Raw genomic sequence first — 17,186 nt, forward strand, 5'->3', positions numbered from 1 at the left:
TAGACACAGTGGCTCATATGAGTCGTTCAGTTGTTCTTTTATCAAATGTACTATTTATTGTAAATGAGTTACTATATTAACCTGAAAGAGTCTGCTTTTAGCCTTGAAACTACTGCTGAAACTTCATTCGTGCGCATACCATGCATTCTTTGAAATCCCAAGTAGATTAAACTCTTCCACTTATCCTATGTCAGTTCCAAGCCACCCTAAAGATTAGGGTTATGCGTCCACACATTACAGATCCTGCCAGTCAGTACTCATAACTAGTCCACGTTGGAAAAATTACTGATGCTACTCAGACATTTCTCGACAGTTATTCTGGTACCTGGTTGTCCTGCTCAGAATTCGTGGAGGTCAGTGAGGTGGGTTATGTGTTAGTGGAGGGGTGTAATCCGGAAGATATGCAACTGACAAGCACTGTTACCAACCAGTTGAGCTATACAGCTCTTGCCACCCAAGCAAACTGCACTGAGACTATTTAGACCTGCAACACAGTTGGCTCACTGGCATGAGAAGGGGCTGTGATTCTGCTCAAACATGGGCTCATGTTTGCTTTAACTACATCATAATCATAGCCAGAGCAGAAATGTAGAGGAGGTTAGCTCGAGCTCACAGTGCTTCAGGGATTTCCACACGTCTCTACGCACACCCATTCCTCAAATTCCTTCCTATATTTGCGTCATCTGCAGTCACTCCATATTTGGGAAAATGCAGACACCTTCCTACCCTGGCAAGAAAGAACCTTTGCAGCTAGTTTTTCCTAGCTCAGTAGAGATTTGGGTCCCAGTGGGGGATTGTAATGCTCAAGTCATTCTAACGAATATAACCATTTAATATGAGAACAGCGTCTACAGATCTGGTTTTTGTCCAACTCCTTTTCTTTTCTTGGAAAGCATCTCAGGCTAAAGTGAAATTAATTTCGCAGAGCTGGGCATCTCTCAGGACGACCCGCTTGCAGGCAGCATGGGAATTGGAATGAAGGACACGCCGCTACTGCATCACGCGGGAACACAGGTTTTGCCCACCTCCGCATTATACGGAATCCTTCTGCTGGAAATAATCCAAAAATGTGTCATTCATACTTTCAATCAATGAAGTCAAAGGGCATGAGAGATTTTTCCTGCTTGATCCCAGACCGTAGCAGAGAAAGACTGAAATATACCAAAGGTCAGACGTGGAAACCTTTGCAGATCTTATGGAAAGGCAGGGAAATGCTTTCTGTGCAATGTACAGTCCATGCACAGAAGCAATTCTAGCTGAAACGTGTGTGAGAAATATGGCCAAAGATTGAAATCTGAAAGCGGTGGTCTTTGGGAAGGTCTATTTGATGTATTGTTGAAGGCTTTCACGGCCGGATTCCACTGGTTGTTGTGGGCTTTCCGGGCTGTGTGGCCGTGGTCTGGTGGATCTTGTTCCTAATGTTTCGCCTGCATCTGTGGCGGGCATCTTCAGAGGTGTATCACAGAGAAAAGTCTGTTATACACTGTGTCTAGTGAAAAGGGAATGTTTTAGTGGGGGGGGGGAGACACATCTATTTGATGTGTCTTTTTTGGGGGGGGGTGAAACCTGCATTAATTATTTTTTAATGGTTAAATATGTCAACAAGAAATTAAAGTAATCCAAAACAGAAGATAGTGTTCAGCGTCTTAGGTTTCTTGGGTGGGTAAATATGATGCTATGATTACCATAAGCTTTTAAAAGTGTTCAAAATGCTGGGAGGTTTCAAGGGGCAACGATAAATCTTTGCATTCTGGGCTGGAAGACAAAGAACAGAGCAGCCTCAACAATCTTCCCTTTTCTAGTAGTGAGCTGAAGGCCCGTCGGATTCTCTGTTAGTCGCACTGAAGAAAAGCAGCAGCCTCCAGTTTAAAAAAAAGAAAAGAAAGAAAACATCCGAGAACAGCGGGGAAAGAGTTAAGCACTCCATTTCCCCACTGCCTGCAATAGGCTTCCTTTCAAAGCTATAAACACATGAAAGGTAGCCACTGAAACTGCAGTGCATCAGTTTAAGGGTAAACTGGTCTATATCTGAGAAAGGATAGTCAGCCAGAGACCGCACATCGTGTTTCATCGGTGACAAGGAATTTGAACTCAGGTCCACGCCCAACATTCTATTTACAGCATCGTATTTGTGGGGGCCAGCTTGGTGCAACAGAGGAATGGCCCTTCCAGGCTATCCTATCACATCCCAGCGCATGCGCCAGCGGGATGCTCTTAACATCTTCAAGTGAATGCCCTAGGACTGGGGCAATAGTATCGTTGTGAATGCACCAGGGCCCCTTTCAACTCAATTAGGTTCCTTGAGAACCAACCAAGTGAAGCTGGACAATGTAGTAGTAATTTCTGTTCGATATTTACACATGAATGCATGCAGCTGCTTTTATTCTGCAGCAGACCCTTCGTCGATCAAAATTAGTCTGAAAGCGGCTGTCCAGTGTCTAAGGCCCTTTCCGCACTGCGGCCGAGAGAGCAAAAACTCAGTCCCTGGGCTGCTGTTCACACAGGAGGCACTGCTGCATCTCAGCAGCACCAACCTGGTTGCCCAGAAGCGGTGTGAACCCACCACTTTTAACCTCGCTCAATGAGCGAGGTTTTTGCAAAGCGCCGTTTTCCCATCGGTGCAGTGCGAAGTGCACCGCTGGGAAGACGCCGCTTTCTCCGTCACCTCCACTGACCTTCATGTGCAGCATCGCTCTGGAGGACTGCAGAGACCTGCCCATGCTCTGGAGGTCGGAGGGCAGCGTGGGTGGGTCCCTGCAGCCCTTCAGAGCGACACTGGACATGAACGTCAGTGGAGGGGGCTGACCGAGAGGCGGCTCCGTGCAGAGGCGCCTCTCTGATTGGGGGGCCGAAGTGGGGGCCGCTCGCATGCTAGTGTGCAAACGGTCCCCGACCCTCCACCACCTATTAGTAGTTTTTTAACTAGAGGTGCTGGGAATCAAATCTGTGACCTTCACCATTCCAACCTGGTGCACTACCTCTGAGGCACTGCCCCTCCCCAATTTTACTTTGGTCTTGAATGTTTTCTAGACAATATGAGATCCTCTTTCCCTCCTGTTTTATTCTTAGCTTCCTGATTTATAAATTTTATCCAGCCTCAGCAATCAACTTACCATCTATCAGACTCCTTGGCTCAACTCCCTCTGGATTATTTCAGGCTACGCCTTTCCCTTGGTAAACAGGCTCAGATGCATTTTTTTTCCCATTGCAAATATTTCTGACTCTCAGAGAATGTTTGGCCCTGTTTGACCCTCTCTATGCAGCTTGTTTGAAGGAATAAATGAGGAAAGAAACGCCCAATAGATATTTTACTTCAGGATTAATCAACATTTTTAAATTGAATCCTGCCTTTCCCCCCCTCTGGCATGTAAATCAATTGTTTCCAACCTTTTTGCCTCTGACTGTTTGCAAACGGTGTTGAAATAACCATATCGGCTGATCATGTTTAAAAGGAGATGTAAATATCACTTTGCAGGATTCCCCCAATATTGGTGTACTTCTCAACCAATTCTGTGGTAGAATACACCAGACCAACTCCTGAATTTCACTCCATCTCAGATAAAGATGTTAGTACAGTCAGTTGAGGTGCAGCGGCCAAGAATGCTTCCGCATTAGAACATAGTCCCAAATGAGAATTATCATTCATTTTTATGGGCTGACTTTGTCAAAACCTTTATTTTGTGCATTATTGAACAAGACACTTGATACAAGAGCATTTATAGTTCACTGAACGATTATCCCCAATACTCGCCTTTTGCAAACTGGTAGGCACTGGGAGCATTCTACAACAAAAAAAGGTCTGGCACGTTGAGTTCTGCAGCAGAGGCATATATAACCCTACTAACATCTTTTTCTGAGATAGAGTATACCTGAAGTCAAATGATTACAGCAACTACCATCCATTAGGACTGAACAAGATTTTACACATTACACATTAGATGCCTGCCCTATCTTTTGAAAATAAAGAATATAAGCTGTGGTAAAAATCTGCAATTGGAAGTTGAAGACAAGAAGAGGGCGGCATGCCTTAGTCGTTTCTCGGCTGCCCGTTTTTCTTACCTTGAGGTAGCCTTGCCCTAAGCTGCTTTTCTGCTCATGGGGAAAATTATCTTTGAAATAAACCTATCATGTGCAACCCTCTAATGATGCCCACAACACATTGTCTGCCTCCTGGTAAGGTGGGCAATAATTGGGAAATAATTCAATTTATTTCCTCTGAAGATGCCAGCCACAGATGCAGGCGAAACGTAAGGAGAGAATGTTGCTAGAACACGGCCATACAGCCCGGAAACCACACAGCACCCAAATTCAATTTATTCCTCAAAATTATGGTCTATCGCAGGGGTCTTCAAACTATGGCCCTCCAGATGTTCATAGACTACAATTCCCATGAGCCCTCCCACTTGGCCATGCTGGGAATTGTAGTCCATGAACATCTGGAGGGCCATAGTTTGAAGACCCCTGGTCTATCGGACGTCCTTTCAATCCACCGCTTCTCAAAACTATTTACATGGGACTGATTTCTAAATTGACTCTATCTTTTGCAAGCAGACGCAAAGCTTCCCTCTTTCTCAACATAATGCACAAGAAACTCACATATGTTACCCATGGACAGGTTTATATTTCATTTTTTAAGCATTTAGATTGAGAGTATTCTTGAGAGGAGCAGGCTGCATTTTGTGGTCATTCCACACATGACGCTCAGAGAGGCAAACCCAAATTCACCTTTGAAGTTCCTCTTCCATTTGATCCTCCACCTCATAGGTGTCAAACTCGCGGCCCTAGTCGTTTCTCGGCTGCCCGTTTTTCTTACCTTGAGGTAGCATCAAGCTGGCAGGGGATGATGGGAACTGTATTCCATAACATCTGGAGGGCCGCGAGTTTGACACCTGTGCTCCACCTTTTCTCTCCTGGCCTTGTAACCCAACTAGGAGAGCCACAAAAGTCTACCTCTGGGTTGCAACCACAGAGAACCACTATTTTACATATTTTGAAACGAATCTCTTTCCTGTGGAACTGGCGGATGGACAGTGGGGAAGGAGAGAGATTCTGAATTTTAAAAAGGGTGGCGTGGAAAGAGTAAAGTATCTCTCACTCTTGTTGCGTCTCTGATATAGACTGCAGATTCTCACAGACGCCTTCAGTTTCCCCCCCCCCTGAAGGCACAATCATGACCCTTCTTCATCTCACCTCTGCACGTAACTGAATTCATCTCTGAAACTGAATTCATCCCCAGTTTGTCTAGGATGGCTCTTACTGACTGCACCAACCATCTCTTGCAAGATATTTGAACTGCCATTCTAGAAGATATAGGACAGCCTGTTAACACTGATGATATAATGGGTTGTATTCAGGCTAAATGTTCTGTTAACGGAAGGGGTGAGGTAGTTTCCATCGATTCCATCTTCCTGCAGCAGACTCCCAATTTGTCTCTCACGCTGTTCCTGAGGGGCTCCTGTCCCCCAGAAGATTGGTTTTGAGGAGATCAGTGGGCTACAGTGGGAGAGGCAAGATAGGAAAGTTTTGTTCCACTGACAGTAATGCTATTCATGAGAGGAAAAATTAGTCTGGGTCCAACTCTTACTGTTGGTAGGAGGTTGGATTCAACAGTTTACTAAGGGAAAAGTACCAGTGTCTGAGAATCTTACCCACTTCCCTCACAAAAGTTGCTTCCTCAGGTCATGAGACCCATGTGGACTAACAGTTGTGCAGATTGATGGGCTGAAGTGAGAAGGGGCAGCTTGTATTGATGGAATAGAAGGATGAGTCAATCTTATTACTTGCAAAACGCAGGGCATTCTGCCCAAACCTCTGTTTAACATTGTGGCAAGACCAAGTGAACATGTGACACAAAGACCCGATAGAAGCTTTGCAGATATCCTCAACTGGAGAGTCTGTCTAGAATGCAACTGAAATTGTTGACTCCTTTGATGAATATGACCCAAAGGAGGCCATGTTCAATAGTTTAAATGAAAGAATGATCTATCTTGAAAAGGAGACGGATAGATGAGTGGAGATGAAGGATGGATTCCTACAAGAAGAAGAGTTTGGATTTATACCCCACCTTTCTCTCCAGTAAAGAGACTCAAGGTGGCTTACATACTCCTTTCCTCTCCCTAGACACCTTGTGAGGTAGGTGGGGCTGAGAGAGTTCCAAAGAACTGTGACTAGCCCAAGGTCACCCAGCAGGAATGCAGGAGTGCAGAAACGCATCTGGTTCACCAGACAAGCCTCCACCACTCAGGTGGAGGAGTGCGGAATCAAACCCTGTTTTCCAGATTAGAATCCACCTGCTCTAAACGACTATACCACGCTGGCTCTCAAAAACAGATCTACCCTTGTCTGTAGGTCTCCACAATGTATAAATATTGTAAACAAAAAAGAACAATGAGAACATGCCAGACTGTCCGCTCCAAGTAGAAGCTGAACGAGGCAAGCTTGATAGGTCTCTTTGTACTTTTACTAACTGCTCCGGCTCCCTGAACTACAAGTTCCTGGCAGTCACCTCCTGAACTAAACAAGTCTGGCATCGGTCATGACCAGAGTTGGGAGGGGGGCAGTACCAGAAAAACTTCCTGCAGTTGCTACTCAGCTGAAAAAGAAAAACAGACATTTCCAAAAAGACATGATACGTAATCAATACGTATTCATTATCCCTTGACAAGATTTTAAGATTCCTAGGACTTGGTATAATATAGAAGAAGAAGAAGAAGAAGAAGAAGAAGAAGAAGAGGAGGAGGAGGAGGAGGAGGAGGAGGAGGAGGAGGAGGAGGAGGAGGAGGAGGAGGAGGAATTTGGATTTATATTCCCCCTTTCTCTCCTGCAGGAGACTCAAAGGGGCTTACAATCTCCTTGCCCTTCCCCTCTCACAACAAACACCCTGAGAGGTAGGTGGGGCTGAGAGAGCTCTGAGAAGCTGTGACTAGCCCAAGGTCACCCAGCTGGCGTTTGTGGGAGTGTACGGGCTAATCTGAATTCCCCAGATAAGCCTCCACAGCTCAGGCGGCAGAGCTGGGAATCAAACCCAGTTCCTCCAGATTAGATATACGAGCTCTTAACCTAAAGTGACCAGAATTCCAAAACTGAAAAGCGGGGTGGGCGCGCGCGCGCGCACACACACACACACAAGCCGCGCTCCCCAGGCTGGAGACAGGGAAACGCCCCAGAAGGCACTGCGGCAGCCGCTTCTGGGGCGCTTCCCTGTCTCCAGCCCAGGGAGCACCGCCGCAAAAGGCAGTGTGCTCCTGGCGGGCCGCGTGGGCAGCGGTGGTCGTTAGGAGCACATTCCCTAACCGGGACATTGCTAAAGCCCCACGGGACGCGGGACACGTCACGCAAAAGCGTGAGTGTCCCGCGAAAAGCGGGACGGATGGTCACCTTATCTTAACCTCCTACGCCACTGCTGCTCCATATAGTTATTTCTTCCACAGCTCGACCGTACCCATCGTGGTTTTGATATATTGTGGGTTGGCATAAGAAATTAAATGGATATCTCCCTGGAGATACCTTTTATTGATGAATGGTTAGAAAAGATATATGTCTTTATGGACTTGGATTCACTTTCATTGTCTTTCCAGACAGGAAAAATAGATGATGAAGAAGAAGAATGGAAACCACTGAAATAATTTTTCCGTCAACAATATGACATAGTTTGTTAAAAATTAGTTTACTCTGATAAAAATTCAAACTTTGTATAATGTAACTATAGTGTAATTAGACCTCTCAAACTTATATGTAATGAAATTATTGCACAAGTTGAATTTAATTTAAACAATTCTGAGAGATATTAAGTATATATATAATTGTGTAAACAATAATCTTGGCATAACAGATCCATCATGTCTATGAAACAGATTATGTAGTAGTTTAAAGAAAGGGAGGTCCAACAAAAAGGTTCTATACAAAAACTGTTACTCTATACGATTCCTAAGAGGAAAAGTATGTTTATTGTTTGTATTATTTGTATGAATGTGACTGGAAAAGGGACATTGGTCTCTCCATTAGAGAGATTATGCTTTTTGTTTGTTTGCCTCTCCTCTGTTGTTATTTTTGTTGTTGTTGTCATTTAAAACTAATAAAAAGCAATAAAAAAAGAAAAAAAAGTTTTGCGAAAGCCGCAGACAACAAGCGAAGGCCAGCAGACGACACAGAAAAAGTTTAGAAACTCAGAAATGCATACAATAGATGTATAGTGTTGTATAATATCAACACATTGTATCTTTTACAAATATAAATATATGAATTATAAATACATATATGAAGTTAAAATCAAAGAAAATGAAAAAATTCTGAGTTATTCTCTGATACAAAGGGAAGGCCATGGCGACCTCTGTTCTAAAATAATTTTGCACTTCTCAAGTACTTTTTGGCAGTCACTTCTAACCTGGTAAAGTGCTCCAGAAAAAGTCACTTCCTTTCAAATTGCACCGGTTTTAATGGGTGAAACTTAGGCTCATTCCGCACATGCAGAATAATGCACTTTCAAACTGCTTTCAATGCTCTTCGAAGCTGTGCGGAATGGCAAAATCCACTTGCAAACAGTTGTGAAAGTGGTTTGAAAACGCATTATTTTGCGTGTGCAGAAGGGGCCTTAGGCACATGCATAAGGGTCCCAATAAAAGCAACAGGGCTCTGTTGGGGTTCTCGTTGACTGGACTGGTCTTCAATTAGTTTTCAAGGAAGGTTACATTTCTAGCTTCCAAGAATTCACGAGGAATGCACAACACAGTGTGTTACAATGCAGAAACATATCCACAGAAAATGTATTTCCACTTGGCAAAGTTCATTGTTGCCAGGTGTTTTCAATTAAATCTGCAACATTAACCTTGCCTACAATAATCTTGCAGCTTAATCTTCCACAATTAAATATGAATCTGTAATGTTTTCTTAACTAGGAAAGCATCCCCTCCAAAAATGAGACCATGTTGTCAAAAACGCACAGACTAGCTTCTGAAGCTTCTAAAGATGGCAAAACACAAAAGTGTTTTGGAGAGGGGGAAAAATTACACTGGTAGATCTTGGTGGTTGGGGCAATAGGCTGCTAACTCAGACACAGAAAATAACAGGTTGGTAGAATGAATATAAGAAGGGAAGAATTGGAATTTATACCTTGCCTTTTACTCCTGTAAGGGCTCTCAAAGTGGCTTATAAACACCTTTCCCTTCCTCTAACCACAACAGACATCTTGTGTGGTAGGTGGGGCTGAGAGAGAGACCGCCCTTCCCCAAAGGCTCGTTGTCAATTGTTGTCTGTCAGTAGTATTTTAAGAACTGGACAGTCTCTGTTGACAATTGACCTCAGCAACTAAATCCCTAGCATTCTTACGTACCCATACTTAGATCTCTTAACTACTAAAAGCACTATCATTTGAGTTGTGTAGAGTTAGATAGGTAAATATGAGTGGGTGTGTGGCTGGCTGGTATTAATTTACACACACACAAATGTACAGCATTATGTATTTGACCTTTTCAGTTCTACTTTAACAGCTTAAAAAGTTCAAGGTAGCTCAAAAAGTCTAAACTCACTAAAATACATCTAATACACTGAAAACAGGGACGAGCCATCTCTCTTTATTTGGATTGTACTTGGGTTGTAGGTTTGCATACAGTATCCTTACACAGTCAAAAAAAAGTCCACTTTTTAATGCTCAAGATTGTTCTAAACCACACTGGGATACATACAAATGACAGTGTTCTCACACTGCTGTTCTGATAGCTGTCTTCTGTCTCTTAAACTGTGGATGACTTTTAAAAATGGAAATGTTTCCAACTTTTGGAGGAGAGTGTGTTTGTTTATAGGAGGGAAATGGCCTAGCTTGGCTCTCTAATCTAGCCTTGCCATTTTGTTTGGCTGATTTACCTCACGGTTTTTGAAAAGAGTGGTTTTCCTTGATTATCTTGATCCCACAAGGGGGTGAAGAAAGAGCAAACCCCCCCCCCCACAAGACTTGTCCCTCCAGCTCTAGCTCAGACTGTCTGTGTCAGGGGTCTCCAACCTATGGTCCTCCAGATGTTCATGGACTATGATTCCCATCAACCCCTGCCAGCATGGCCAATTGGCAGAGCTGGTGGGAATTGCACTCCATGAACATCTGGAGGGCCATAGGTTGGAGACCACTGGCCTGTATGATATCCCAAGCCAAATGTGTGACAAGCCCAATATTCAAAATCAGAATGAAATACTTTGGGATTTCTCGCACCGCTATTTAGAAAGTGAAATTCAACCCCTCAAATTCTGAGCATTCGCCAATTGGACGAATGCCACCAACGAGATATCTTTTGGATAATCTGAAGACAAGAAGGAAATTTCGGAAATCAGTATGAATATTTAAATGTCTGGCACGGCTGTCTAATTGGTGTGTGAATGTGCCCTTGTCTCTTGTGTCAATGCATACTAAATTCCGCCATCTAAACTTCATCTTGGATGGTCCTGGGATGACATGGGGCACAGCAGAGTTCTTGTTGCGCCATCTTAAAGTCCCTTTGTTCACGCGTTATTTATAACATTTTTGAAGAATTCCTGTGTATTAATAGTAGGAGGCTGACCTTTTCGAGCGACACAAGAGAGTCCCAGAATGAGGTCCAGAACAAACAACGGAGGATATTCTTCAGCTCCCCCCACCCCTCTTTATTTGGCTTCCTGTCTTTATTATTTACAGCGTTTCGTTCTCTAATGGCATATCGCTCCAGAATCAGAATAGACAGATCGTTACACTGCTGAATTAAAAAATGCATTAAGAATAATCTACTTTTTAAAAAAATTATTACTTCTCTATCAAAAAATGCGAGATATGTGAAGTACAGGAGGGCCCTTCGGCCTTTGTGTTTTGTCTATTCATTTCCAGGCTATAAGGTCAAATTGAAGCAGATTTTCTCAGGCTGTTTAGATTATTCTGCCTGCTACCCCTTCTGTAGGAGGAAAGGTTACTGGTTCCATGCTTAATCCCTCCAGGGCTTGAGCAGATGGCAGGGTTAGGGGTTCAGGCAAGGCTGAAGGGAAAGGAAGCTGGGAGGACAGGAATCTGGTCAGGAGTTGGCTGTGAGGCATAATGAGGGAATCTGAAAAAGCATTTTTGCATCTTTTAAATTATAGACATAGATATGTTTTTGCTTTTTATTCTTGATCTTCTTTCTGGATCCCATATCCTTTCTGGAATTTATAGGGTGACCAGCCCCGTCACCCCCAGCAACTGGTGAAAAACTTTACCTCATGGTCCCTTCACTGGCAATGCAACGATGTCGCCAGAAGTGTGTTGCTGTGGCTGGTGGCACACTGACATCAGCCTGGGAATGATATCAGTCTGGAAATGACAGCAACACAGTGTGACATCACTTCTAGGAACAAAGGAAGTGACATCAGTGATGGGGACACTGCCGACACGCTGCCATTTGCCATGCCAGCTTGGTAGGTCTGCCCTGCTTGGTAAAGCTCTGAGTTCTACACTACATTATAACGTTATATCATACCAATTATACAGGGAGAGGGCAGGATAAAAATAAAATATAAATAAATAAATAAATCTGCTAAACCACAGTTTATGTTCTTCCTTACGCTCCAATATGGGTATCCCAGGGCCTGGGGAGGGCAGAAGCCTGCCTGCGGGGAACCTGGGAGGGCGGAGTGATGCTGCCGCCCACTGTGGAGCCCCGCCTCCCCCCCACAGAGCCCGGGGAGGCATGCCTGCCCGCCTGCCTGCACTACAGGGAGCCTGGTCTGACTTCAGGCTTCCTCGGCCCCGCCCACATCGTCCTCTTTGACGGCGTGGGCCAGTCTGAGGGAGGCTGAAGACTCTTCACAGGGGAAGGCATCTGGTCACATGGGGGGCTGGTTTTGCACCTCCCACATGACCAGATTAGTTGCACCCGGAGACATGGGTTACCCCTTGTCCCCAGGCAGATGTGCCCCTGGCGTGCCTACATGAATACCCTTAGCTTGCCGGGACAGGAGGCATGATAGCTTTCTTCCTATGTGCAACTTAAAACATGGGGGTAAATTTGGATTGCATGATATGTATCCTCAGGCACGAATCCTCAAAGTCCTATTCCCGTTCCCTCATTTCAGACCCTTTCAGTTGTGAGGAAAAGTTCTCCCTTGAAGCCTAAAGGAGCGTGAGGAAATTATCTTCAGGGGCACTTTCTCTGAGACAGTTCCCCACCCCTCCTAGGAGGCCCAGCATCTGGCAAGGCTGTCCTTGGATGGAGTCCCTGAAGATCCAGTATGGTCCAGTGCTATGATTCCCAGAGGGGTTGATCACCTCGAGAGCATGCTTTGTGGTGAGATGGATGCAAGTTGGGAGGAAACGAGGGAACAAAACTCTTCCACTTTGTCCTACCTTTCTCAATCCCCTCCATAATTATTTTCCCTGTGGGTCTAGAAGTCAGTTGAAATGGGCTCTAGATGGACCAGCTGGAAGATTCTTCCAGATGTCTAGATCGGGCCCAATGAAAGACTTGAGACAATCTTCAAGCCCTTGACATTTCAGCAAAAATAGGTTTGCAGCAAAAAAAAAAACACCCACTCAGAGGAGTCAAGCCCACCTGCAAACATGCAGTATTATGTCAGTTTTGGTTCCAGGGATGAAAGAATGTATTTAGCTTTCCAACAATAGAAAACCAGATGTGACCGAAGAAACTTGCCTCTTCCTCCATTTGCAATCTGAAGCTAATTCGAGCAGCTCCAAGACTCCTGTTCTCATGGCCTAGTAACCCTCCAAACCCAGCATGAGAAATTAGGTCATTGGTTCGCTCTTAAAATCTAGAAGGGATCTGATTGGACATGCCAGGTGATCCCTATTTTTCCTACTGGTAGGGAGGGAAAAGACCTAGAATGAGGAAAAGTATGCTGTAAATGAATGAGAAATGAAGGCAGAAAAAGATACGAGTCAGTAGGTCTAGGGCTGGCAACTCTGAGTTGAACAGTTTCTGGAGATTTTGAGGAGTGAAGCCTGAGGAGGGTAGGATTTGTGGGAGAAGAGGGAGTCCAGTGGGATATAATGCCATAGAGTCTACCCTCCAAAGCAGCTGTTTTCTTAAGGAGAACTGGAGTTCAGCTGAAATTCTGGGAGATCTAGTCCTCCCTGAGGCTAGCAACCCTGAGAGAGAGAGAGAGAAAGAGGCTCTTTCCACACAAAACATTTTGAGGAAGCAAATGAAACATTTCCTCCATGGAGTTCTGCATTGTTTTTACCTCAAAACGTTTCATTTCCAGCCTCTAAACATTTTAAATGAATCCCCTTTTAAAACGATTCTCTGGCTGAAACATTTTGAAAACGTCTTCGGATACTGTGCGATGTATTGACGATGTTTCCCACGCTTCTCTGCTTCCCTGAACTTCCCCTTGGCCACCGTTTTCTGAGCTCACTCAGTTCCCCCTCATCTGTTTATCTGCAGCATTTCTTTGTTTGCCCTTTTATTTTTCGGGGGCAATCTCCGAAGTATCCCGTATACGAGGAGTAGAGAACGAAGCACAAGTCTGCGAAGCATTGAAGCACACAGAACTAAAATATAAAAGGGGAAAATCATGTAAGGGGTGGGGGGTGTCCAACTCTGGCGCTTCAGATGTTCACAGACTACAATTCCCATCAGGCCCTGCTGGCATGGCCAATTGGGAATTGTAGTCCACAAACATTTGAAGCGCCAGAGTTGGACATCCCTGATGTAATGGCATCCAGGAATTATTTTCAAGAGGTTGAGTGCAAACATGCATTGTTGTAAAGGGGGGGGGGGCTGAAAACGTTTTAGGTGATTTGTGTGGAAAAGGCCCGAGAGGGAGGGAGGGAGGGAGGGAGGGAAAGCAAAAGATAAAAGCTGTGTTCAATGAAGGAGAATAAAGAGAGCACTTCTATTAAATATTTCCACTTTCGGATTGCTAACAGCAGCAAAGGAACCAGCCAAGTTTATATATTTCTATAAGATTTCATCAACTGTTGGCAGTACACTTTCAAAAAAAAAAATCCCTTTATATATTTCCAGCCATGATCCATCTTGCATTCCCTCTGCAAAGTCCTTAAAACAGAAGCTTCCTTGCTTCGGTTGATGAGACGCACATGTTGCTCGTAAATTACGACTGGTCTCCTTCACCAGCAAAACAATTTGAGCAAGTATTTTAATGACTTCTGGAAAGTCTAGCGATGTGAATCAACTCTCCTGCCTTTTATCTTAATTAACACAATGGTCAAAGGGAGCGATCCCACCACAACGCCCTGATTGGAACGCCAGCTTTCCTGCAATAGAGCTCTTTTCATTATTAGACCCCCATTATCCAACGAAGGGCTGATTAACTCAAGCGCGGTTGGATAGATGACTCGCTCGGAAAACTACAAAGAAAATGTTTCAATAGGCCCTATTTTCTCACTCTCTATGGTAAGATCAAAACACGCCATCAATTCCTCTTGCTTCTGGAGCTTCTAAATGAATTAATGAGGCAAGCAGCTACACAGTTGACAGTGTTTGTGGCTAGATGACTCTGAGAAGTCCCACTTATCTTACTGGTGTTGCGAGGGGAGTCGCGCATTCAAAGGACTTTTTAAAGTGCCAGGCAAATGAGAAGCCTGTTTTCCTGCCAAGCCGAATACACGATTTTAATCACCGCACAAATGGTTACAGCTGTTAGGACTAGCGTACTATTAGTAAATAATAATAATAATCTCCACAGCACTGCAAGCCCCGTGAAACACTACTGATTTGGCGACTGTATTATTCTAATTAATAGGACGTACTCTGGATACGTTTTTAAAATAAGCAGCAAGTGTCAAATAGAGTTCAAGGATGCAGTTCCTTACCCATGAGAAGGAAGACATGCTGGATTGTGGGGTCAGAGGCTGGAACAGGTTTTTAGGATTGGGGAAAGGGGCTAGTGTTTTTGTAGGAAACAGAGCTTGCCACAGTAAACTGAGATGTCTTTGGCAGTTTGGTCAAACAGCCCTTCCCAAAGTCACACTCGATTTCAAATACCTTTAATGGCATATAAATAGCTTAAGATTGACTTAGCAAGATAATAACAGCCTTTACAACTTCTGCCGAGTTAAAATAACACCATTTAAAAATTTAGCCACCGTTTCCAACAGCTCGTAGTTGTGGCTGTTTAAAAGATATATAGCCTTCTGTTTATCTGTAATGCCTTCACTTCCATGCAGGAAGGGGATTATGTGCTTCTTCCTACCTATCTCATAAAAAGGACAATTCAACAGCATATGAGATACTGTTTCCACAGAACCCATGTCACACGGGCATTTCCTTTCTTTATGTGGAATTCCAAGGTGGCGTCCAAGGCTAAAGGAAGAAGGCAGGGCATTGCACCTAGCTAAGGTGATTGCTCTACGCCACCGGGCCTCAACCAGGAGATAAAGGTACTGGGCTACAATTAATCTATCCACAGGTATTCCCAGAGAGATCGGGGAACAGGTTTTATTAGCTTCCTCTAGCATCTGTTGAAACTCTCTATCAAAAGTCCTCCTTCCTTGATAGCTCCCATAGACCTCCTGCTCTGTTAACATTAGCTTGGGTCCCTCCAAAGGAAATGCCCAACTCATTAAGTTTGGCTTCGATTTTAACCCACCACTGGGTTGTGTGGAGGATGGAGTGTCCCTGGGATGTAAGTGAGTCCAGTTCATCTCGATTAAAACAAATCCTGGCCCAAAACTTGAATGTACGGCACCAGGCCAGAGTTTCCAGCCGATGCTGGCCTATTTCTAAGCACAGGGCTGCATAGGGAATAGAATGGGGCAAGCCAAGGATTTTATACAGAAAGTACGACTGGACCCTTTCAACCTCTCTGCTCCATGCCCCTATCCAGATGGCAATGAATGTACAATCTAATGGAAGGACAGGAGTTTTAGGTATCTACTGACTGATGGCTATAATAGTTTTAAGGAACTAATTAGAAATCTAGATATATTTTAGAGAATGGCGTTTTAATTCTGGTCATCCTGTTTAAATCAAGTAGAGACTCTTACTCATATGATCTTCTTCTGCCCTAAATATGCAAGCATCAGATATTTGTTACTACAGGCTACAGTTAATAAAGCATTAATTTGTTCAACCCATTCAGGAATTGCCCTGCTTCTAAGTAAAAAAAAACTGGAAAAGATTGCAAAATTTCTTCTGCAAGTGATTGCTACACATACTTAAGAACAGAAGAGAACTTGATCTTGTTTTAATATCCATTTATTTCTACTTTTATCTTTATTTTTATGCCTAATAAAGGTTATGTGTGTGAATGGAGTTTTAAAGTATTCATTGGGATGCATGTTGTTTTTAACTCAAAGTTGTAAAATACTCTGAGCCTACTAGAGAAGGGAGGCCCCTTCCTACATGCAGAATAATGCACTTTCAATCCACTTTCTCTGCGTTCAGCAGAGGCCAATTTGCTAGTGGTCCCTGGCCCCTCGATGACGTGGCTGGCCTCCACTCGGGCCAGGGCCCTGGTGGAACACTCTTCATCCATCTGTCCAGGCCCTGCGGGATCTTGGTGAGTTCCGCAGGGCCTGCAAGACCGAGTTGTTCCACCGGGCTTTTGGGGAGGCCGGCTGCTGAGTGCGCCCCTCTTTGTCTTGGTCCTTTTACATTCTGGGACCATAGTTACAACGTGTCCCACCATTTTCCCCCTCATTGAGAGGGTTTTATTGGAAGTTTTACTGTCGGACGCCGAGAACTTTATATTAACGCTGTATTTTATGGTTTTAATGTTATGGCTTAAGGAGCCCATGTTATTTATTTATTGTTTATAATTGTTTCACATATTGTTATTTATTTTGATGTTCACCGCCCGGAGCTCTTAGGGCCGTGGTGGTGAACCTTTGGCATTCCAGATGTTATGGCCAATTGACCATGCTGGCAGGAGCTGATGGGAATTGTAGTCTATAACATCTGGAATGCCAAAGGTTCGCCACCACTGCCTTAGGGGAAGGGGCGTATATAAATTTGAAGATAAATAAAATTAAAAATAAACTGTTTGGAAGGGGATTTTGCTATTCCGCACAGTAAAATCCAGCTGCAAAGTGCATTGAAAGTGGATTGAAAGTGCATTATTCTGCATGTGCGGAAGTGGCCGGAGAGGAAGAAATCAAATGAATGAAAGCCAGGAGGGGACTGCAATAGAAACCTCCCCCTCCCCCTCCCCCTAATCTATACAGGGTTATCGCAACTCATTAACACGCATAAAATTCTCTTCATGCGGCTGGGACTCTG

The 17,186-nt window shown here is 44.1% G+C and overlaps 1 protein-coding gene across 1 annotated transcript in view; it reads right to left on the bottom strand.

Moving 5' to 3' along the window:
• Positions 1-17,186, bottom strand: part of COL4A2 (collagen type IV alpha 2 chain) — a 174,461-nt gene that overhangs the window by 112,216 nt on the left and 45,059 nt on the right. The gene's annotated exons all lie outside the window — the stretch shown is intronic.

This window comes from Sphaerodactylus townsendi, linkage group LG01 (assembly GCF_021028975.2).
Source record: "Sphaerodactylus townsendi isolate TG3544 linkage group LG01, MPM_Stown_v2.3, whole genome shotgun sequence".
NCBI lineage: Eukaryota > Metazoa > Chordata > Lepidosauria > Squamata > Sphaerodactylidae > Sphaerodactylus > Sphaerodactylus townsendi.